This window comes from Zosterops lateralis (assembly GCF_965231275.1).
Source record: "Zosterops lateralis genome assembly, chromosome: 11".
In the NCBI taxonomy this organism is placed as follows: domain Eukaryota; kingdom Metazoa; phylum Chordata; class Aves; order Passeriformes; family Zosteropidae; genus Zosterops; species Zosterops lateralis.
This window is the reverse complement of record NC_139771.1, coordinates 19,511,563-19,535,916: the sequence shown is the minus strand read 5'-3', so window position 1 is coordinate 19,535,916 and position 24,354 is coordinate 19,511,563. Positions and strand designations below refer to the sequence as shown.

The 24,354-nt window shown below is 43.4% G+C and overlaps 1 protein-coding gene across 1 annotated transcript in view; it reads right to left on the bottom strand.

Annotated features, from left to right (window-relative positions):
* CHL1 (cell adhesion molecule L1 like) overlaps positions 1-24,354 on the bottom strand; it is a 140,004-nt gene that overhangs the window by 94,276 nt on the left and 21,374 nt on the right. Inside the window, exon 2 of the mRNA XM_083869572.1 lies at positions 10,475-10,557. The gene's annotated coding sequence lies outside the window, so the exon portion shown is untranslated. The remainder of the gene's footprint in view (positions 1-10,474; positions 10,558-24,354) is intronic.

Sequence of the window (24,354 nt, the reverse complement as noted above, 5' to 3'; positions counted from 1 at the left end):
CAGGGCAGGGCTGGGGCCAATGTCACCTCTGCCACCTCTGTCCTGGCTGGACATGCCTGGTTGGGTTGTTCCTTCCTGGAGAAACCTCAGCTGCTCAGGGGATCCCATTGGGATCAGGAATCCAGGAGGGATCAGAACTGGATTGAGACTGTCAGGAAACCAGGCAGCTCCTGCACAGCCACCCCCGTCAGTGCTGCCTCCAGATGGAATATTGGCAGTGCCAACAGAATCCCATCTGCACACTGTTGCTTTTTGAGGCCTTTCAGGTTACCACAACCTCAGAGAAAACGGCAATTCTGATTTCTAGGTTGATCATCTTCCTATTTTTTATGAACTTTGAATTTTACCTACTGATTAGGAAAAAAAAAATATAAATTTTGTTGGGTTTTTTTCCTATTCTTTAACAGAAATTTCTGAGTTTTCCCCACTGACTTTGTTAGGGATGTTTCATTTACCTGAACTGGCTTCCAAAATAAATGCTATTGATAATTAATTCTGTAATCCTCCTTACTTCACAGGATGCCAATCTGTATACACAGCATTTGCTTATCTACTTTTTGGTATTAACTCTTACATTTTTAATCACCTTCCATTCTCTGCCATTTTCTTATGCTGTGCTGCCAAATAATGAATCTAAAAAATAATTCAATAGTAGCTCAGTCACTTTCAGAAAATGAATTTATATTTCAAATTTTCTGCAGGCTACTGTGTTGTTTCTTGCTTTTAAATTATTTCCTTTATTCCAAAGCACAGGACTGAAGGTACTTTAATATCACAGCTGTCTCAGAAATCCCTAAGTGGAAGGTGGCACTGCAGAAAAGAGGAATATCCTTCACAGCAGAATGAAATACATTAACAATCCAAATCTGCAGGGGCAGGACTTTGAATAAAATATTAAAGCGTAACAAAACAAAACAAAACAAAACAAAAAAAAAAAAAAAAAAAAAAAAAAAAAACAGGCTGCATTTTTTTTGAGAGGATCTCAGAATGTATGGTTTATCTCCATTTTTAAATGCATTTATCATATTTAACATGTATTTACCACAGTTGACCTGGACCTGAGTGAGGATCAGACACCAGGACAGCAGAAAAGGGCAGGAAATGCAATAGGAGAACATAAACATAGCACAGTGCACTTGTAAAAATAACAATAAAACTGCCTGGTTATTGTGGGTTGGGTGAGTAATGCAGCAATGTGGATCTTCAAGTCTTCCAATCCAACTAATGAAGACTAATTAAGCAATAAGAAGTCGTTCATATAAATCCTAATGAGTTTTTCTAACCTTCAGTAGTTGAATTAACTATGATTAATCAAAAAAATTATAGAGATGGTCACTTACAAAAGAACCTTTCACTTTTGGTGACAAGACCCTTTCTTCCTACCTTGCCAGCAAAAAATGGATTGTAGAGGTAAATGAGTCCATTATCTACCTGAAAAGGATCTGCAAATCACAAAAGGTTGGCATTTTCTACACCTTTTTTTAAGTCTTTCTTCACAAAAAGATGTTTTTCAGTGACCAGACCCTCAAGAGAATTAATTTTAACTTGGAGCTTGGACCACAACCTGAGGGTTGTGTGGGTAAGATCCATCTGGGTAAGTCATCAAGGGTTAAATTCCTTTTGAGATGCTTCTGAATCTGCTGAAATTCTCTATAAACTACCAGAAATTAGGTTTTAGCACTCTCTGGGAATGACTGAGAATAAGAGATGGTCAAACAGAGCAGTTGTTTTTACAAATAGGAAAAAGAAGGTCTCCATCAGCCTCAATTCAGATCACTGGAAGACCCAGGAACAAATGGATGAACAATTAAATCAAAAGTGCCTCCAGGAATATAAAGTGAGAAGAAACTGCCAAGATGTGAAGTTCTAATCACGTCAACCCAATTCCCTTTTTTTTTTTTTTTTTTATCAGGATAATTACCCTATCACAGGAGGGAATGAGTTGTGATACATTTTGAATAGACAAATAGAATATGTTTGTCACAGTGAGGTCCATTCAACAACTTGTGTGTTTACACTGACAACAAACGCACTCAAAGATTATTTTTTTGTCTGTCCACTTCCAAACTGAGGGCCCACAGCTGCACACCTGCACAGGTTTTAGACTTGGCCTCCTATTTCCAGTGTAAGGGATCCACCAGGACCCTAAAAGACAACACTGATGGGGAAAAACAATCTGAAATAACGAAGATAATTTAATAAAAAGAGTCCTACTAATTTTGGGAATTAGTTGAAAGTCCTACTAATTTTGGGAATAACCAAGGGCAAGCTTTAAAATGTTTATTTTTTCAGACAGGCAGTGGGAACAGAGGTTGGGAAGGATAAAACCCAAAGGTGAGTCAGCAAAGAGAGATTATTTTTTTGTCTGTCCACTTCCAAACTGAGGGCCAACAGCTGCACAGGTTTTTGACTTGGCCTCCTATTTCCAGTGTAAGGGATCCACCAGGACCCTGAAGGACAGCACTGATGAGGAAAAACAATCTGAAATAACAAAGATAATTTAATTTAAAAAGTCCTACTAATTTTGGGAAATTAGTCCAAAGTCCTACTAATTTTGGGAATAACCAAGGTCAAGCTTTAAAATGTTTGTTTTTTTCAGACAGTCAGTGGGAACAGAGGTTGGGAAGGATAAAACCCAAAGATGAGTCAGCAAGGAGAGGCTCCTGCCAGACACAAGTGATGTGTGTGGAAATATTACCAGATGTTCACCACGGGACACAGGAGGTGATTACCCATGTGAGAGTCAGAAAACATGACCTAGAAAGGAGGATGTGTGCTGGCTCCATCCAGAGAGAGGCTGGAAAAGGGACATGGCAGCAATGACAGGGTTTAATTAAGAACGTTCCAATCAGCTGCGCTTTGGGAGCACCAGGAGTGGCTGCCTCAATTCACTGAGAGGGAAATTGAGGACAGATAGCATGGAAAGCTGTCTGGGCTGTACACTTCATCATTTTCATGCATATCTCCAAGAAAGCTGCTGTGACCCATTGCTGGGAGCTTCTGAAATCTAAAATTACCTAAATCTAAATTCTAAAATGACCTTGGCACGACCACAATGCACCAGGCTCCGGAGGGCTCAGCCTAAAATTTGTGTCAGATTTTTATTCTACTCCTGATTTTTTAGTGTCAAAACCTAATAAATAACGTCTCGTAAAATGTAGTTATTATCTTCTCTGGAACAGAACCATTTAATTTGGCACAATTTAACTGCTGCAGCACCAGTCTTGTAATATCTTCCTTTTCAAATCCATGGTGGGTACCTTCAAGCCAATAAATTGTCCATATCTGAGAGTTCCCAAAGCATCTCCCCTCTTCATCCCAGTGCTCCCAGTTTTATCTCTTCCAAACAAACACAGGAACATAAAAGCAAACTAGGAAAAGCTCCTCACACTCATGTGTACTTTGGGTTTTTAACATGATCTTCTCCATATTATGCTCAGGGGAAAAGCCTTCAGGAGGAAAAGAGTGGTATAAAATAAACTTCCTTCATTGTGATGTTTGTATAACATTTTTTTTTTTTCATTTTTCCTTAATTTTCCACACATTTGCTGTTTCCATATAGCACTTTGCAGTAAAGCTTGTTTCAGCATCAAAGCAGAATTTTATACTTCAATTTACTGAAGTAACAGATGAGCTTTGCTGATGCCGAACTTAACTTTGTGTTTTTATGTGATTTTATTAACTCGTTTATACAAAACTGGATTACACCCTATTACCAATCTATTTTCTCAGTGTCTACAAGTGTCTGGTAATACAGCAGATAAATCTGAAATAATAGGAATAACAAAAGTACTGTTGTGCACAATTATAGCTCGTAGCACCCAAAATCAGACATCATTAGTAACAAATGACGATATTATATAAAAGAAATACCAGCTGAAAACTGATTTTACACGGCATATTAAAGACTTGATGGCTCAGGACATGGGTAATAGAATAAAAAGCCTTTTATCTCAAGGTCATCAATTCAAATCCAAGTCACACTGATAGCAACTGAAAGCCATTTGATGGGAGTGTTAACGAGCCCCGCCTCATTACTGGAAATTTAAGAACACCCCGGATTTCTGGTGCCCTGAGAGGGGAATCAGGGAGGTTTGGAGGAGCAGATCCAGCCCAGCAGGCAGAGCTGTTCTTCCCTCATTTTCCAAAAACGCCCCAAAATCCAGCAGAATTCACTGCTGGGTCTTTATTGCTGGGAAGGCTGAAAAAAGAGTGTCACCAGACGGACATGAAAAGAGACACACTCACCAGTCAGGTTGTGAGAACGAAAAAGAAGGAGATTTATTTGGGATTTTAACTTCTATAGTTTGTGGAATTGTCCTGGGTTGTGGTGTAGGATGTGCACACAGTATTTATCCCATCCCCATCCCCATGAGCTGTTGGAACCAGGTGGGGCAGTGTTTTCCCAGGCCCCTCCTTTGGGCTCTTCTGCTCATGGCCCATCAATGCCTTGCCCAGGACTCACAGGGAACTCCCTCCAGGAGCTCTCTCTGTTTAATGGGCCATCAAGGAGCCACTGCACGACTCCTCATCCCATTGGGAGATGCTCCCAATGCCCAGGGGGAGGAGCCAAGCATTCCCACCTGGAGAGAATCTGGGATTTGGGACAGGACAAGCAGCCCTGAGCCACTGGATTCCCAGAGGAGCAGAGCTCCCAGACCTTTCTGTGGGATCACTGTTTCAGGAAGAGCCCCTCACCTGGACTGCTCCCCCCACCCTGCTCAGGGTGTGTTCTGACTCTGTCAGTGCTCTTTTGTCTTATTGCATTGATTTTATTTTATTTTTACCTTTTTACCTTTTTTCTTATTAAATTATATCTCTGACTTGAAGCCTCTCACTCGTTTTGCTTTCAAACCACAACAGGAGTTCAATCAGGGATTGGGGGATGAGGTTGACACCTCTTTGACCCCACTGGTCAAACTACAAGTCCATCAATTTGTCCTTCCCCCAAAAAGAAATGCACAGTTTTTAAAACATGGCTTTTCGTTTATGTTACAACGCGTGAGAACTCCAGTACAAAAATGTAAAACATCAGAAGGCTGAAAAATCAGAGCAATAAAATAGGACTGTGCTTGCAGCACCCCGAGTGACCACTTCAAATTTTGCACAGGCAACACTCCTGTGAGCTGTAACAATTCCAGGTATTAATGCCTCACTTTTGTTTGATATCTCACTGTTTTCCCGGCGTGGATCAAACAATCTGCCAAAGCAAAGCAGTGCAGGGAGAGAAAAGAATCCCTGTGCAAACTCCAGCAACTGTTCAGCTGCTCTGACAGCAGCCAGCAAATAAAGCAGAGGAGATATTGCACGGCTTGACAAGCAAACTCAAAATATCCTCTGATAAAATCCTTGGAATAATTTCCTTTGTTCTGGTATAATACCTGCACAGCTCTTTGTTGGCTCTGGTATTAACATGATGCAAAGCACTGATAAGAACCCCATTGATGTTGCCCTTTTTATGCTGAATGAGATTTTTTTTATTAAAATTTCCTTTCCAATAAAAGCAACAGAACACTAGAGACGAGTTTTCAATTATTTTCAAATAATAATAATAATAAAAAAAGCATCCCAGAAGGAATTTGCTTTCATGCCTTTCAGAGGCAAAGCTGAGTGTTAAATCAACACCCACAAATACCTGTGTGCAGGTGTAACTGGGGTCACACAGAAGCACCAGTGTGACATAATCATCATCAAATGAGCCACCTGGGCTGGTGGAAAACGTCCCTACCCACGGCAGGGGTTGGAATGAGGTGATCTTTGAGGTCCCTCCAAACCCAAACCATTCCATGATTCTGCAGGAACAGGGAAAGTGTTCCCCATAATCTCTGGAACCCACAGATTCCTCTTTGAATCTCCCCAGGTCCCTCAATTCTTTCAAGATTCTAAAAGTCAACCACTTCATGGCTCATGTAAACTCCAACTTCAGCAGTGCCTGGGTTTAGAGGAGCAGATTTGGGTTTCAGGAGTGAAAAATGGATTCATTTTAAAGGTACCCAGGTGCCTAAAGATGCATTTTACAACCAGCTTTGGTTTACCACGTCTGGATAATCAATTCCCTTAATTCAATTTCTCCCCAGTGTAATAACCATTAGAAACTCAGCCCGTACCCAGAGGAGACTGCAGAAATCCCCAAACTCTCACTTTCCTGCTGCCTAGAGATGCCTCAGGACCTGCAATTCCTCAACTAAAACCCTGTGGATGCCTCTTACTTCTGTGCTGAATTTGGTAACTAATTCCTAAATCCTGATGATCTCATATTTATAACAGTGGGAACAAAACTTTGAATTTATGGAAGCTCTCCAGATAGAAACCCAAGCTGGTTTGAGTTGGACATTAAAAATCATCTTTTTCCACCCCTGCCATGGCAGGGACACCTTCCACCACCCCAGGATGCTTTCTTCCTACCTTGCCTGCAAAAAGGGATTGTAAAGGTAAATTAGTCCATTATCTACCTGAAAAGGATCTGCAAATCACAAAAGGTTGGCATTTTCTTAATCTTTTTTAACCTCTTCACAAAAAAGATGTTTTACAGTGACCAGACCCTCAAGAGAATTAATTTTAACTTGGATTAATGTCCAACCTGGCCTTGGATATTCCAGGGATCCAGGGGCAGCCACGGCTGCTCTGGGCACCCTGTGCCACCCACCCCACCCTCACAGGGGAGTATTTCCTTCAAATATTTGATCTAAACCTACTCTTTGTCAGTTTCATATAAATTTTGTATCCCACATCAGCCCAAGGTGTTCAGCTCTGGTGCAGCTGTGCAGCCTCCAGCACTGGATTGTCAATTTTCCCCCTTCCAAGTGCTCAGGATTTTCCCATTCTGAGGTTAAAATGAGAACTTCCCCCGAGCTTGCAGCACCACATGGCCCAACTCACTGCATGTCCATCCAGCAAACCAACTGTCAGAAATACAGAACTGTGGGTTAGAGTGGATTTTGGAGTGTGGAAAAAACCCCAAATCCATCAGTAAAGGTCGTTAAGCTCCTGTGACACAAACTCACTGCAGTCAATTTTCAAGGATAAGCGTGTGACGAGCTGACTGGAGGAATTCTCCTTTAATGCATTATTAATTCATTTATTATTACAGTTATTATAATCTTTATGCAGGGCACTGAAGTTTAATTTGTTCTCTATGAGCTAATCTTTTTAATGAGCCCTTTCTTCTCCTCAGGATGGGAGCTTACCCAGCCACTTATGGAGCTTTTAACTGAGCAGAAAAATGACAGGACCGTGTACCCTTCCTCATAAACACAGCCTCACATATCATGCCCTGAATTTTAAATGAAAATGAACCATTAGCAACTTTTCCACTGCCAGATATCCTTTAAAAGGTAACAGATTCACCAATAATGCTCTAAATATAGGGAGTTCATCACAGGGTGGAATCTTAATTACAATTCCTCTCTCTGACAAAGGGGAGGAAGGCATTAAAATAAAAAGCCCCTGTGTGAGTAAATGCAGTTATTTGTGGGGCAGCACAGATTAACTCCAGTCTGGAGCCCCATCTGAATGGCTCTGGGTCCATTCTCTGGTCATGCAGGGCAAGGAGGTCACCAGGCTGATCCCTGCCCTGAGAAATGGGCTCAGACAGAGAGGAAACTGCACGAAAACACACGAGTGGGTGGTTTGGGTTGGGATCCAAAGGGAAGAAATGCTCCAATTCCAAAGATCCACACTGCAGGCACAGCCAGGCTCCAGCTCTAAAGGCTGCAGCACTTTAGGTGCTCAAAAACCATGTGGAATGTGGCACTTGGGGACAAGGGGACACGGTTTAGGGGTGGCCTTGGCAGTGCTGGATCTGATGGCCCTAAAGGTCTTTTTCAACCACAGTGATTCTGTCATTCCATGCAGGAAGATGCTCAAGTCTGCACTTGGAATGTTGTACCTGCATTTCCTCCCTGGAAATGGAACAGCTCAGCCCATGGGACACCCTCCCAGAGAGAAGGTTTGGGGGATGAAAGGTGGGAGAAGGTTTTGGAGGTGTGCAAGAAGAAACAGCACAGATTGTCCCCTAAGAAAAAGAGAGTCAAGCCTTCAGGAGAAGGTTTGAGGGATAAAAGGTAGGAAAAGGTGTGCAAGAAGAAATAACACAGATTGTCCCCTAAGAAAAACAGAGTAAATCCTTCAGGAGAACGTTCAGGGGATAAAACTTAGGAGAAGGTTTTGGGGAGTGCAAGAAGAAACAACACAGATTGTACCCCAAGAAAAGCAGAGCAAATCTTTCAGGAGAAGATTTGGGCGATAAAAGGTGGGAGAAGGTTCTGGAAGTGGGCAAGAAAAAACAACCAAGATTTTCCCCCTAAAAAAGCAGAGTAAATCCTCCAGGAGGAGGTTTGGGGGATAAAGGGTAGGAGAAGGTTCTAGAGGTGTGGAAGAAGAAATAACACAGGTTGTCCCCCAAGAAAAGCAAAGTAAATCCTTCAGGAGAAGATTTGGGTGATAAAAGGTGGGAGAAGGTTTTGGGGGAGTGCAAGAAGAAATAACACAGATTGTACCCCAAGAAAAACAGTAAATCCCTCAGGAGATGGTTCAGGGGATAAAAGGTAGGAGAAGGTTCTGGAAGTGGGCAAGAAAAAACAACCAAGATTTTCCCCCAAGAAAATCAGAGTAAATCCCTTCAGGATAAGGTTTGGGGGATAAAAGGCAGGAGGTGTGCAAGAAGAAACAACAAAGATTGACCCCTAAGAAAAACAGAGTAAATCCTTCAGGAGGAGGTTGGGGCAATAAAAGTTAGGAGGAAGTTTTGAGGAAGTGCAAGAAGAAACAACACAGATTGTCCCCCAAGAAAAGCAGAGTAAATCTTTCTTCTTTTTCATTCACACCCCAAAACCAGCCTGCCATGGTGGCCTCTCCAGCTGGATGGTCTCAGAAGAGGGGAAGTTCATCAGCCAACCCACAAACACACAAGGAAATCAGCTTTTCAGGTCAGAGCTGCTCCCACAATGAGATAAATGAAAATATAACCAGATTTTATGGAGATCTGGACTTACAGAGCAGCTGGATCCCACTGCCTGCCTGATTAACCGGGGTTAATTAGAAATTAGTAAATTATTTTCTACTTGGAACAATCACTGTCTGTAACAGAAAAAATCCATCCATCAGTGGGTATAAGAGAAGAATTTTTTAAAAATCCTAAAACATTTTAAACACTATTCAGACAAACTACATTTTGGCAATAATTTTCTCATTCTGATTTTCACAGACCACAGAAGTCCACAAAGTGAAATTCAGCAGCAGATACAAAGAAACCTGCTCTCTACAGTAATCAAGGCCAGCAAGCAGAACACAAAATCCTAAAAAAATGGCATCTCAAAAGGAAGTTACGGTATAAATAATTCCCATTATAGGCAAAGGTTTCACCTTGAAGCTCCTATTAATAAAAGTTTGTGGGAAATTAATATATTGGTAGCTGAGACTCCCTTTTCAGCAGCCACAAACAGAAAGAAAATAGAATTACGGGAGGGTTTTGTTGTTTGTTTGTTTGTTTGTTTTTTGTTTGGTTTGGTTTTTTGTGGGTTTTTTTAGGGGTTTTTTGTTTGTTTGTTTGTTTGTTTGTTTTTTGTGGTTTTTTTTTGTTTTTGTTTTTTTTTTTTTTTTTTTTTTTTTGTTGGTTGGTTGGGTTTTTTTGGGGGTTTTTTGGGATTTGAGTTTTTTTCTGAATAGCATTTTAAAAATAGTTAAATAAATACACAGAACCCCTTTGCCAGTGTGATTATCTCCTCCAGGCACATCTCCCTACAGGAAGGGTCCATGGGCACTAAAACCCCATGGAAACAAACTGTCCTGGAGAAGCCCAAGCCATAAATAACTCCAGGACTCCAAAGCCTTTTTATTTCTCCTTGATGAACAGTTCTTGGCAGTGCCACCATGCAGACCCCGCTCTTCCGCTATTTCTCTCCAAATTTTAGGAAATCCAAGGAAATCCATCCAGCCCCTCCCTGCCCTGGTGGCCACCAGCAGCTGCTGCAGAGCAGAATGGGACACTGACCTTGAAATAATCAGGGTGGAATGGTCACAGCACCTTTTCTCTCCAGAACTGAGGGTTTTGTGGGGGTTTTTTAAATGTAAAATCACAATTTCCTCACCAATTAGCTGCTCCAAGAGGATAAAGCCCGGCTTAGGGCTCAGCTCCACACACACAATAACAAATAAATGTTTGCTTGAGTCGCAAGAAGAGAAGACAAACAAGCTCCGTCTGACCTCGGAGCTGTCGGGCTCTGAAAGCACGTCAACATCCTCCAGGGAATTAAAATCACAGGGAATCATTCCAGAACATACCTACGTGCACCAACAGATCCCCACACACCTGTTTGTGCTTTTAGAGAGAGATTTTTCCAGACAGAAATGGCATCAAACGGGTCCAAAAACGGTTACGACGATTTTAACCGCGATGAGTCAAAGAGAGGCAAATAAAATCCACATCCAAAACACAAATATTTAATTAAGAAGAAAAAAAATACTCGTTTCTAACCAGTGCATGTGGCTGTTCCCTCTTCAGTGCATGGTCGGGTTGTGGTTTTTTACATCTGAATCCTCCTCCCCACTTTAGTGCATCTAGAAATAAAGAGAGAATTGTGAATTGAGTAATGGCATGTCATATGTTGAATTTATCTAAAACCAGCACCTTTATCAGTACAAGTCCTTCGCTTTATTTATTTATTTTTCCCCCTGTATGCTGAGTTTCTGTCTGCTCTCATTCTCCTTGCCCTTCATTTACCTGAAAAAAGAAAGGTATTTCCATTTTTGAATAACAGAAGCAACGTACCCCATGGAATAGAAAAAAAAAAAAAAGGGCTGAAGTGAGAAGATCTGATTTTTATTCTAAATCTGGTTTGTGGCCTTGGAAGGGGGCATTTTTTTTCTACACTTCCCCTCTCTTGCTTTGCCTTTCTTGTCTGCTTACATTACAAGCTCTCTGAAGTCTGTTAAGTGTTTATACAGCACCAAACAGATAAGATTCAGCTTTCCTCACAATCACAAGATAACACGAGCCCAGAAACAATAAATCTTATCAATCACCACCTACATTATTGCTCTCCTCACATGAAACACGTTTCAAAGTGATTTTTCAATAGTTACTTGCCTTTAAAGGAGAAGAAATAAAAAAGGCTCGTGGAAGAAAAGCGCATCCAAGAGGAAACAGATCCCTTAACTGTTTGTTTTGGTGGTTTTTTTTTTTCAATATATTCCACCTGTTTTAAACACATGGACCAAGAGCTGCTTTTCTGTGGCTTTTCTACAAAGACAGGACAGAACTCTGCCATCGACCTCAATATTCCCACCTGGGTCACAGGATGCTCCACTGTGTGCTGGGATCAGCCAAAGCATGGAAAGGACTTTGGAGCTCTAATCCCACTTTTCCTGCTCTCTCAAATGTCACAACCCACACAGTGTAAGCACCAGACCAATTCCTGTGTCAGCCAGGAGCAGAAGAAGCACACAGGCACCATTTTGGACTGTTTTTTTACCTCTCTGGATCACCTTTAATAGTGGTTTTCTTCCCAGCCTCTCCCTATGAATGATGAGATATTCAGAGAGTCGTCTTGAGGGAGAAGAAGTGATCAAGAGGAATTCAGCTAACCTATTTTCTTTCTTGTCACTACTGGATAATCTCTTTATCTGCTCTCATCTCACCAGGTGCAGACAGACTTATTTCCCCATGGACAGGGCGAATCTCTCTTTCCAAGGTGCCCAGGTGTATCTGGACCTCCTTTCCCAGAGCATTTCAAATTCAGATTGCAAAGGGCCCCAGATCTTTTGGGGCAAACAGAGACAACTTCAGCACTCACAGATGCAAACACAGAAAATGTCAGTGCTTATTGCCACACACATCTTTAGCCTTTCAGGGAGTTTCTGTGGCCATGGGCACACTGGGAACATTTGTAAGAATTCCCCATCCATGGAAGTTTGCAGTTTCACTGAAACACAACTCACTGGCACATCTATTTTACAGTTTGAGCCTTCTGTCGATAAATTACGAACAGAAAACATTTTCTACAGCTCTGTGGTGATTTAGGAACCCCAATTCCACTTTCAGCTGCACCTTAATCCTTTCTTGACTCCTATTGAGGCTTTAGCCCAGCAATGTTTGCTCTCCTGCTGGCACCACACTCGGCCTTTCAGAGCCTCCACCTCCCTGGAGCAATGTGACTGCAATTTGTAATGCCAAATGCAAATCGCCTGAGCCACAGCCTGTGCCAGCTGGGCACTGCCCAACCGAGCTGTGCCAGCCTGCTTTAGGCTTTGCAAGACATGCCTGGGCTGGAAAACAGAGCAAAGCCCAAGCCAGCCCCATGCAGGATCAGCAGGGCTGCAAAGCAGAGTGGAAAAATCCTCCTTCTGCCACAAAGCAAGGCAGAACTGATGCCTTCAGTTTTATCTTTCCTCTATTTCAGGTTCTGTGGTGCCCAGGGCTGCAGCTCTGAGCTCACAGTCAGTGTCACTCAGCTCTGCACACAGCAGGGACACAAAACAAATCCTTTTCCTGCTGCACACCAAGGACAACTCTCAGCCCCAAAAGCACAAACAAGGCTGGGCTGGAGGGAGGGACAAGAAGGATGGGACCTCCCAGCCTGGAGCTGGGATTGGACAATTCAACCCCAAGGTGCAAATGGACCAAAACTTATCAAAGTGTGAGACCTGGTGACTGTTTGTCCATTTTGTGCCCATTTTGGGTCCACCTTGGGTGTAGCCCTGGCCAGGCTCTTGTCCTGCCCAAGGTGGATCCTGGAGGCCTTTCAATAAATCTCTACTTTATTCTCCAGCTCTGTCCAGTCTCTGTTCCAGCTCAGCCTTCCCAAGGCACCAGAACAGGAGCCATTTTCAGGATTTCAGTTTGTCACAGGGCTGGGTTCAGGGAGCTCAGGACAAGATGCTGTTATTACATCAGCTCCAGACTTCCTGCCATTGCACTTCCCTCAGTTCTGTATTAAGCCAATTCTCCTGCAATTGATTAAAAGCGCTCCTCCAAAAAAAAAAAAAAAAAAAAAAAAAAAAAAAAAAAAAAATTCTCCTGTTTATTTAGAGGCATGGGAAGAAAAAGAAGAAATCCAGCACTATTTCAGCCCAAGATTCCGAGGGAGGAGGGAATGATGATTTGTATCTCTCCCTCCTCCTATTTTTTAATCTCTCTCAGAAATTACAGCAGAGAACAGTAACTCAAATGCTTTATAGCTGAATTCATTTTCATCAGCTGTCTCCTATCTTTACCAGTTGTTTGTCTGCTTCCCCCATTTATGCCGTGCATCTTGGACTTATCGATCTTGTAAGCTTTAAATTACAGCTATCCATGAAGGAAAAAAAAAAAAAAAAAAAAAAAAAAAAAAAAAAAAAAAAAATAAAAAATAGCAAGAGGCAAACCAGAACAGGAAAAAAAAAGAGGCCTGATAAAGGATTTCTGAAGGGCTGCTCACTTTTGCTAAAAGAAAATCTTAATGGCATTTCCTGGAGAGAAGGTCTGAGGGGCTGAAGTTATTAGGGGACTGTATGGACAGAGGACAGGCAAAAAAAAAAAAAAGACTGTCAGGGTGAAGGGAAGGGTTTCTATCAAAAGCATTTCCAGTGAAAAGTGTAGGAAAACTTGGGGGGGAAAAATAGAAGATTTCTACAAGTGTCAATCATCTGATTTATAGCACTGGGTTTATTAGAGCCAGGGAAGGGAAGGGAAGGGAAGGGAAGGGAAGGGAAGGGAAGGGAAGGGAAGGGAAGGGAAGGGAAGGGAAGGGAAGGGAAGGGAAGGGAAGGGAAGGGAAGGGAAGGGAAGGGAAGGGAAGGGAAGGGAAGGGAAGGGAAGGGAAGGGAAGGGAAGGGAAGGGAAGGGAAGGGAAGGGAAGGGAAGGGAAGGGAAGGGAAGGGAAGGACCATCACTCCACCTGTGGAACAACCAGGCACAGCCAGCTCTGGCCTCCCTTGCTGGGAGCACTCTGGCAAGTTTTTCAGTTTTAAAAATCAACCATGGGGCTCATTTCACAGAGGAATAACTGAAAGCAGGTCTGTCTTTATGAGAACACCTGTCTCCAGCCTGTCTACACTGAAAACTCAGCCTGTTGTTGTTTTTTCATACCTTGAATACAACAAGGGAAAAACCTGCACCCTTCCTAACTGGGATTTATGACTGTCCTATAAACCTTGTGGCCTGAATCAAAGTCAGGTGCCCTAGTGTGGTAAATCTGTTGGCATTTTTAAAGCCGAGGCATTAAAATCAAATCTTGTCCTCTGTGGGTATGGGCAAAGTGTCAGGGGTGCAAAGGCATTTTATTGCTCTGATGTGCCACAAGCACAGTCACTCTGTCTTCCAGTTTCCCCAAAGGTCAGAGGGAGCTGACAGGTGAGGGAATGCTGCTCACATTTCCATGGTCACTCCTGCCTCTTCCTCTGCCTGGCAGTGACTCTGTGTGGCACAGCAAGGGGACAGGGCACAGAGATGCTGTGGCACATCCCTCATCCTCATGTCCAGCTGAGGTGACACAATCTTCCACCAGCCCCATGAAGATGTATCAAGCCTTGAGGGTTGACCTGCAGCCTCCCACAGTGGCTTAATAATATTTCCCAGATGGTTCCTTGGGGTTTGTGTTTTGTAAAGCAAAGGCTTTAATAAATGAGAAAATAACAAATGATGCAGAAACGAGATAAAAGCCTTGCTCAGGCACAGGGAAGCCCTTACACCTGGCTAAGACACCCCAAAAAGCACTTGAGCACCTCTGAGCTTGTTCTTAAGTGTAGAACAATCAAGGAAGGATAATTTATCTTGGCAAATAGAAACAGCCACAGGTTTTCAAAGTCCAACCAAGTGTCTCTGTGCTGGCTCTGGGCCAGCCACAGTGAGAGAAACACAGAAATTTCTGGTGCTTTCCCATAAAAGTCAGGGATAAAACTGAAACCCCTTTTCCTCATGTGGAAACACACAATGCAACAGGGCTGCTGGGTGTCTGAGCAGAGCCAGGAGCAGGGCTGGCATCACCCTCTGCCTCTGGCCATGCCACAGATGGCACCAGCAGCTCCCCAGGCTCCTGCACCTCCTGATGGCACAGGAGGAGCGAACAAAGAGGGATGAGCAGCCCCTGCTGCAATGTGACCTTCACGTTCCATCCATGCATTGCTCCCCAACAGACACACAAATGAGGGAGTAAAAAACCTGCCAGTCAGGCTCTGATGATGCTCTGGAAATGACAAAATAAATATTTAAATGGCGCTTGAATCGTGCCTGCTGCAGATCCCGGCAAAACAGAGGAAGGTAATTCATGGATTTGTCCTGCAGGGCTTGAGAAAGAGGAATGGCATCAAAGGAGGGGAGTGCTGGCCAGGATGGAGCCCTGGCACTGCTCCTGCTGCTCCCACAGCACATCAAACCTGCCCTGGCTCTGCTCTCAGTGCACTCCACCAAGGCTGATCCTATTTCAGGGATGTGTGGGTGGAAATGGATGAAAGGACCTGAATCCCAGGGCTGGGCATTGTCCCCATCAGCTCCAGCACCAGCAGTGAGCCATGAGCTGCACATTAACAGCTGAGGGGTTTTCAAGGAGGAGGTTCTGTCAGGCAATAATAAAAAGATGCTTTAACCAGGCTTGGAAAATAGCACGGGGTGAAGTGGATAAACTTCCCCAGCAAAAGGTCAAGGTCCTCACAGCTTATGGATCCCACATCAATGCAAATGTGCTAAGGGGAGTATTTACAGTGATGTCTTCTGACCAACACCAAGTGCATAAAATTAATATGGGTTGAGGAAAAGAGCACCAAGAAAGAAAAGAAGCTCTTTAATAAAGAAACAAACATTCTCCATGTAATTTTACCCATGTGCATTTTCAACTCAACCCAGCAGACACACAGTGTGCTCAGAAGAGTCAGCACAAGCATTTTTCTGTTCCCTAAATAATATGATTATTTTCTTTTTAGCAACAGTAGGAGATATTAATTTTACAGGAATAAAATTAAGAAGTCTAGTTTAGTAGACACACTTTGCCCGTATTTCAACTCTTCCCACTAGGAAAAAGAAATTAATAAAAATAAGTTTCTACTCTGTGAACAAGGTGGCTCATAATTACTCCAAGCACAGCGCTACAAGTTGCTCAAATATCTGTTTATTTATTACTGGAAGTGCTATCAGGATATGAAGAGAGCCTTGCAATACTAATCACAGCTGTCTGGGCCCATCCCACGATGCTGGCTGACAATTCCTGTGATTTACTGCACCAGCAGAAGAAGGCAGTTTTTGTAAATCAAATCTATTGGGCCAGATTTGGCTCCTCGATTACTCAGGCATAAGAAATGTTACAGCTCCTTGCCAGTGCATAATTCAGGTGGTGAGTTTAATAATATGGAATGTAGGGCATTAAAAGCTGTGAGAATAGTCACCAGGAGAAAATCACCTTGGCTCCAGCACTCTCATTGCTGCACGGTCTCTCTCTCTCTCTGAGCCTTGTCATTACCCAGGGACAGCAGAGCCATTTCTTCCCTAAAGAAAATGTCAAGGTCTGTGCAGAATCACCCAGGCTTCATGTTCACACCATCAGCAGTTAAACCCCCGTGTGTGCCACGACACACACGAGTTGAGTTGAAATTTACAGCACACACCAGGTGTTCTTATGGCCCCTTAAGGGAACTTGAGACTGGAGCAGAATCACCTCTGTCAATATTCCCTCGCTGGGTCAATATATCCTGATGGGCCATAAAAGTCAGCGAGCAGAGCCGACAGCCCCTGAGCCCTTTGGGGTAAAATTTGGCACGCTTTACCTGCCTGGTAGTTAGGATCATTCTGGATTTAATGTCCCCTGAGGTACACGGGCAGCACTGGCACTGAGGTTTAACAACCTCCCATCGTGGTTTGAAAGCAAAACGAGTGAGAGGTTTCAAGTTAGAAATACAATTTAGTAAGAAGAAAGGGAAAAAAGTAAAATAAAATAAATGGAATGCAATAACACAAAAGAGCACTGACAGAGTCAGAACACACCCTGAGCAGGGTGGGGGGAGCAGTCCAGGTGAGGGGCTCTTCCTGAAGCAGTGATCCCACAGAAAGGTCTGGGAGCTCTGCTCCTCTGGGAATCCAGTGGCTCAGGGCTGCTTGTCCTGTCCCAAATCCCAGATTCTCTCCAGGTGGGAATGCTTGGCTCCTCCCCCTGGGCATTGGGAGCATCTCCCAATGGGATGAGGAGTCGTGCAGTGGCTCCTTGATGGCCCATTAAACAGAGAGAGCTCCTGGAGGGAGTTCCCTGTGAGTCCTGGGCAAGGCATTGATGGGCCATGAGCAGAAGAGCCCAAAGGAGGGGCCTGGGAAAACACTGCCCCACCTGGTTCCAACAGCTCATGGGGATGGGGATGGAATAAATACTGTGTGCACATCCTACACTGCAACATAGGACACCTCCTCGTGCTCCAAGCTGCCTCACAGCCCCGCTCTGAACTCCTCAACACAGAAGATTTTGAGGCAGATGGGCTGGAAAAAGGTTTTCTCTGAGTGGGGAGAACATCCTGAGTGTTTGCACAGCAGCTGAGAAATATCCACCATTCCCCAGGAAACCAATGGAATCTTATCACAATATTGGGGTTTCAGGAGTGAAAGCAGCCAGGAAACTTTGCTCTATGTTTTTGAAGATATAAAATCTTTTAAAATCCCTGATTTTTCAGCTATTCACACCCAGACCCATGGTCATTCTCAGGCACTCTGGAGCAATTCTCAGCACAGAGAAACAGAATCCTCAAAAAAGTGGGGTTTGAAGGGACCTCAAAGCTAATCCAGTGCCACCCCTGCCATGGCAGGGACACCTTCCACTGTCCCAGGCTGCTCCAAGCCCCAGGAGTGAAAAATGGATTCATTTTAAAGGTACCCAGGTGCCTAAAGATGCATTTTACAACCAGCTTTGGCTTACCATGTCTGGATAATCAATTCCCTTAATTCAATTTTTCCCCAGTGTAATAACCATTAGAAACTCAGCCCTTACCCAGAGGAGACTGCAGAAATCCCCAAACTCTCACTTTCCTGCTGCCTAGAGATGCCTGAGGACCTGCAATTGCTCAACTAAAACCCTGTGGATGCCTCTTACTTCAGTGCTGAATTTGGTAACTAATTCCTGAATCCTGATGATCTCATATTTATAACAGTGGGAACAAAACTTTGAATTTATGGAAGCTCTCCAGATAGAATCTCAGGATGGTTTGAGTTGGAAGAGACCTTAAATCCCATCCCATTCCACCCCTGCCATGGCAGGGACACCTCCCACTGTCCCCAATGTCCAACCTGGCCTTGGGCACTGCCAGGGATCCAGGGGCAGCCACAGCTGCTCTGGGAATTCCATCCCAACCCCTCCCCACCCTCACAGGGAGGAATTTCTTCCCAATATCGCATCTAAACCTTCTCTCCGTTTGAAAGTAAATAGTGTAGTCTTCAACTCAAATAAATCAGTGTAGGTTGTTGAAGATAAATTTATTTAACCCCACCTGACAAACTATTTCCTTATGTTTCCTGGTTAAAAATTTTATGCAAATTGAATTGAGGATTTTTTTTTTCCACTCTACAATCCAGAAGTCAATCCCATTCAAGCTGTCATGAGCATGAACTCTTAAAAATCAGAAGGACCTAACCCACTAACCCATGGCATTGAGTGCAAATAACAGGCAAAGAAGTTTGAAAATATTTTTAAATTATCAATTTTCTCCTGCCCTTTTCATAACAGATTTAGAGCATAGTTTTAATGAAGGACGATTTTTTTCCTTTTATAAAGATAGTTCACTGTAAAACTGTAATTTTCCCTTTTCCCCCCACCAGGAAATGCCCTTTAAATGTACTTGAAAATTGTCCAACATTAAAATTGGAAATCTAACCTTATAAGATGTGATTCTATGCTGAGATTGCTAATGATCATACAAACTAATAAGTAACTTATTTGGCATCTAAAATGATAAGCAAATCACGAAACAAGCAAACGAAAAGATTTCTACACCCAACTGGCAAATGATTTACAGACTAAAAAATCCATCTACAGACAGACATAAAAACGAATGACTTTCAAGCAGAATGAAAAAATGAAGTCTATAGTCTGAAGTTGCTCATTATCCCTCATTTGTTCAATTCTTATCTTGATTTGATCATCAACTCTCTGCTGGCTCGTTAAGATGGTCAAGCCATGCAAACAAAGTGATATTTGTTCCCACAACAACATTGAACCCTTATATAGCATTTCTCATCATCAGATCTCCGAGCCTTCTACGAAGAAGGAGAGCTTTGTTATTTATCCCCAATCCAGATAAGGAAATTACAGCAGTGGGATAATTGCAGAGCCAGAAATAAAACTTCCGAGTCCCAGCTAATGGCCCAAGTGGCAGCACAGGGCATTTGATTAACACAGGAGACAGCTGAGGTCAAAGATGGGCAATTTGAGCATCCCAACTTCTGAACTGCTGAAAGCACAAGGAGGAAAGTGCAACTGAAAAAAAAAATCATCAATTCAATGAGTGCTTTACACTGGCACTCGAGGCTTGGAGTGTGTCCACAGACAGGCACAAAGACCTCACACCAACAACTCTCAGCAAGGAAGGTCACCAAGAAGATGCTTTAATTTATTTGGTACTCCAAGTATTTGGAGTCCAGTAGGATTTCACTTTTTTGTTTTCTATCAGAAAGAAATATATGTTTCTGTTGGAAAAGGAATTCTATAGGATTGAAAGGAAGACAACAGAATTTTCCTCAGAAGAGAGTAATGAGTAAGAATTATATCTTAGGGATTTTAGGCTGTTAAACAGGTTTGTTGGGAGTTAATTCTTGGAGGCCAGAATGAGAGGCCATCAAGGAGGACACTGCTGGGGAGTTTGCTGCAGTTTCCACTTAAGAACTAGAAGTGGATAAGGACCGAGTCAGCCTTGACAAAATATGGCAACTGGTGATGTACCAGGGACTGAGATTTCCTGACAATACTGAAATTCAGGGGAGCAGTCTGGTTTGCTCAGGGAGGGAGCAGGTGTAAGGCCATGGCTGACTGCCCTGGGGGCAGAAGGGACAGGAAAGCTCTGTGATCTTCATGGAAAACCTCTTCAAAGGACAAGAACAACTCACCCTGACGAGTGGGAAGTGGAGCAGACGTGGCAGAAGGGCTGACTTGGCTGGACATGGAATCCCTGACCGAGCTCCAACACAGAAAGAAAGTGAACAGAAGGTGGAAGTGAGGACTGCCCAGGAGGACCACAGAAGCCTGGCCTGAACTGCAGGGAAGAAATGAGGAAAGGCAAATCCAATCCCAGGTGGAGCTGAAGGTGGGAAGAAACGCTGTGGCTGGTCAGAAAGGGTCACCCACAGCTACAGCTGCAGGAAACAACCAGGGAAACACGAGTCACTCGTGAATATGTCACCAAAACTACTGACAAAGGGTAAAATGGGGGAATGAGTGAAGGTTTTGCCTCAGTCTCCACTGGCAAGGCTCAACTCAGGCTGCCCAGCTCCAGGGTCCTGATGTCTTTGTGGGGTAGAGAAGTCTGATATTCAATAGAATAAGCCTTTGTTAGGAGCCAGCTAATCAAGCTGTGAGTCTGATTAGGTCTGTGAGTGTGCAGGAGACACACTGACATCATCCTGAGGCTGATCTTTGTGTCCTTGAAATGCTGAGGGCAACTGGTGGATCCTTCTGGTGACTGGAAAAGACAACTGCCATGTCCATCCTCCAGATGGGCAAGAAGGAAACACCCACATCCAACTCCTTGGTGACTCACCTCAATCCCAAAGGTTATGGAGCAAATCTCCCTCACTGTTTAACCTCTTAATATCTTCATTGACAGCTTGGAGAATGAGAGCAGCAAGTTTCCAGGCGACACCAGAACTGGAGAGTGGGGCAGCCATTCAGGGGTGATAGAAACCTCTGGCAGAAACCTTCCAGCATTCCAACAAAACACACAAACTGAAGCCCACAGCGCAGAAAGCAGCTCCAGGGAGCTTTTGTCACAGCCTGTGACAAATGCCACCCTCACACTGGGCTCTGTTTGCAGGAGCAGAGCCAGCAGGTCAGGGACAGAGAGTCTCACTCCTCATTTCAGCACTTGTGAGGCTGCATCTGGAACAGAGTGTCCAGTCTGGCTTTCCCTCTTACAAAACACTGACAAACGAGCAGAAATCCAGCAGAATGGAGCAGGATGATGAGGGAGACGCAGCACATGATTTAGGAGGAGAGCTGGGAGAACTGAGTTTGTCCAGCATGGGGAGAGAAGCCCAATTCTTGTTTTCAACCCAACAAAGCCCTGACTAACCTGATTTAAGTTCAAAGTCATGCCAATATTCAACAGGAGAACCTCCAGAAGTCTTTCCTACTTATATTCCTCCCTATTGTCAATGGTTTCTCCTTCACTTGTGCTTATCAGAGTGAGTTCACTGCAAAGGACCATTTTAAATAGTTATTCTGCCTTTGTGCCACACTTTCAAGCGCGACACAAAATTCCATACATATTTGAGAAGTATCCAACCGAAGGTGAGGAATAGCATGGCCTAAAAGCCACTCAGCTGGAGCCAATTAAAGCCTGATCAACCTCCCCTGGCACCAGAAGGCCTAATTGAACTTCTCCCCTCTGTGCAAGACGGAGATTTTTGCCTTCTCCACAGAAGCCCAGAATGGGGGGTTCTCTGCTCTGAGCCTCTGCAAAGCAAGATCATTATCAAAACATAACCATCAAAACAGGAAATGTCTGCATTGATTAAAAAAATGCTATTCCACCCTCTCAGAAAAGAAAAAAAATAACCACTTCCCCCTGCAAAGAGCCACCTTCAGATGTTTAGTCCCAGACACCCATTTTTACCCTCCTGGCAAACAGAAAACATGAGCAGGAGCAAGAGACACACAGGCAGATTTAGAATTAAACTTCAAAAGCAAGTGGTTCATTAGGGAAACCAAGATATGTCTGAATTATTGTTAGCTACAGTCTAATAAAAACCCGAGCCTGGCTGTAAAGAGAAGGAAAAAATAAGGCTAAAAATGCATGTTGACTGAAATATATAAACTTACAGTGGGAATCAATTGGTATTTATAGCTGCTGAATAATGCACTCATTACTATTCATTCTCATTACTGTGCGTTTTGCAACTGTCACAAAAAATTCAGTGACTGACTGACAGCTTTTAAAATATTTTTATGCTTCAAGAACCAAAATAGCTGAAAGAGAGCTGGAATTTCAAATTTAAAAAGACTGGACCAACTGCCAGTAGTGCAGCAATCCAACCTTCTCTTATTTCCTGGTTTTAAGTTCAAATCTGCCCAATATTCTGTCTTAATTAGAATAATCATTTTGCTTTTCTTCCTTTTTTTGGGGGAGGTGGAATCATGTTTCAGTTATATGTGGCTTTGTTGTGTGAAAAATCTCAGTATATCAGGAAGGGTAGGAGCAACATTTTCCCCTAATTAGTCCATAAAAATGCTAATTTCTCTAATGAATCAGATTGAAATATCACAGGAGTAGGTAACAGCAGAAATCCAGAGTTTGCTTATGGGGTAGGGCTTTTGCTAATCACTACCACAGCACTGGGCAGCTCACGAAGCCAACACTTTAATGAGGTTAGAGAGGCAAAACACGCTCATCTGAATTTTTTGGTATTAAAAAAAGAGACAGTTCCTTGCCTGTGCAGTCACAGCACCCTTGAATTTGTGTCTGTATGTGAAGAAAACCAGATCCCCCAGCATTTACATCCCAGCTTTTCCATCCCCACGCACTCAGGTCCTCTGCCTGTTTACTCAAGCCGAGGATGGGGCCATAAATCTTTATCCTGTCCAATTTCATTGTTAACATAATCCATTTCTGAGACAGATAAAATAATACTGCTTTTTTTTTTTTTTTTTTTTTTTTTTTCATGGACCAGTAGCTAATAATGTCACCAGTTTGAATGATACAAGACTGAGATCATTGTCTGTCTGCCCCACAGCATCTTTCTCTCTAATTTTTTTTTTTCCCTGCCCTTACACTTTGGCTCCTGCCTTCTGTGCTGGCAGATACTGAGGCACTTGTACACAAGCTGCACATCTAGGAAGGAGTGGTCTCTCTCCAAGTCAAAAATCTAGGAGAATCAATGAGCTCTTAGAGGAAATCTCCCAGGGTTTGACCTTCAGGGTGGCCTTTTACTCTTTAAACCCCATGTAAAACAGCGATTCTGCCAGTCAATCCTTAGTAAAAGATTTAAAGAAAGGGACTGTTGCCTATTGGTGACACCAGAAATCTAAGCAGGAATTAAGCAGCTTGAAAAAAAGCCTTTAAATTCAACTCACCATTCTCCCCCAGCTCTCCATATATTCTTTATGGCCCTGTGTTCCCTCAGCCCTTTGATCATTTCATATTGAAGTAGTCTCTTGTTTAATACGCAGCTAAGATGACTGCAGGATAACATCAAAACAGGAGGGAACAGAGAGAACATGAAAGAATATGAAGTCAATGGCTTTGCCAATCACAATGCACAAACAGGGCTGGTTAAAAGGCTCGGCATTACAGAGCTGCCTTTATGCTCTCACAAAGCTTCACGCAGCGTTAAGACCAACGACAAACTGAGACTAATGATTAAAACCACACTGGGCTGCCTTTCTTCTGCTTTAATTGTTGCTTGCTTCGCTCAGAGGTAACAGATCTGCAGATCCAGCACCTATCTTTGTCCCACAGGTTTGCTGCACCAGCTGGTCTCATTGTCTTTCTGTTTAGGAATCAGAGTTTCCAAGCCAGGGTTTCCAATAAAACGTGGTCCATCATCCTCGTGCCATCACAGAATGGTTTGGTTTGGAAGGGACCTTAAAGTTCATCTCCTTCCAAGCCCCTGCCAAGGGCAAGGACACCTTCCACTAGACCAGGCTGCTCCAACTCCCATCTAAGCTGGTTGTGAACACCTTACAAAGGAGCTCCTCTAGCAAGTTCCAAAGGTATTTTTGACAAGAAGCAAAAAGGGAGAAGAGTGTTCGTTGGAATCTCCCTCATGTTTCTCTAAGAACATCAACCCACTTCCACAAAAAAAGAGACAAATCCGAGTCGCACAAGACTTTGTCTTCTTGATCCCCAACAGCTTCCTGGTGCAGTATTTACATGAAAATCCACAGCCTGTTTTGGACAGCAGGCAGACGGGAAAGTTGCTGTCTTCTGTCTAGAACTCCTCTCACACTTGGTTTCCGTGCCATATTTCCTGGCTGCCTACACTCATGTTAATCTGCTAAAATCACTTTACCCACTCGGAAGGCAACGTTTCACTTGTACTCAGTTCTATTATTCATCAGGCAACAACCACGACGACGACGGCAGCTCCATGACTGACTGGCTGCTAATTATCCTTTCCCCCCGCGTGGCACCGACCGACAGCCGCGATTTCCGCGGCAATTTATTCCCTCCTCCCATGGAGCCACGAGGTGGGAGCTGAGC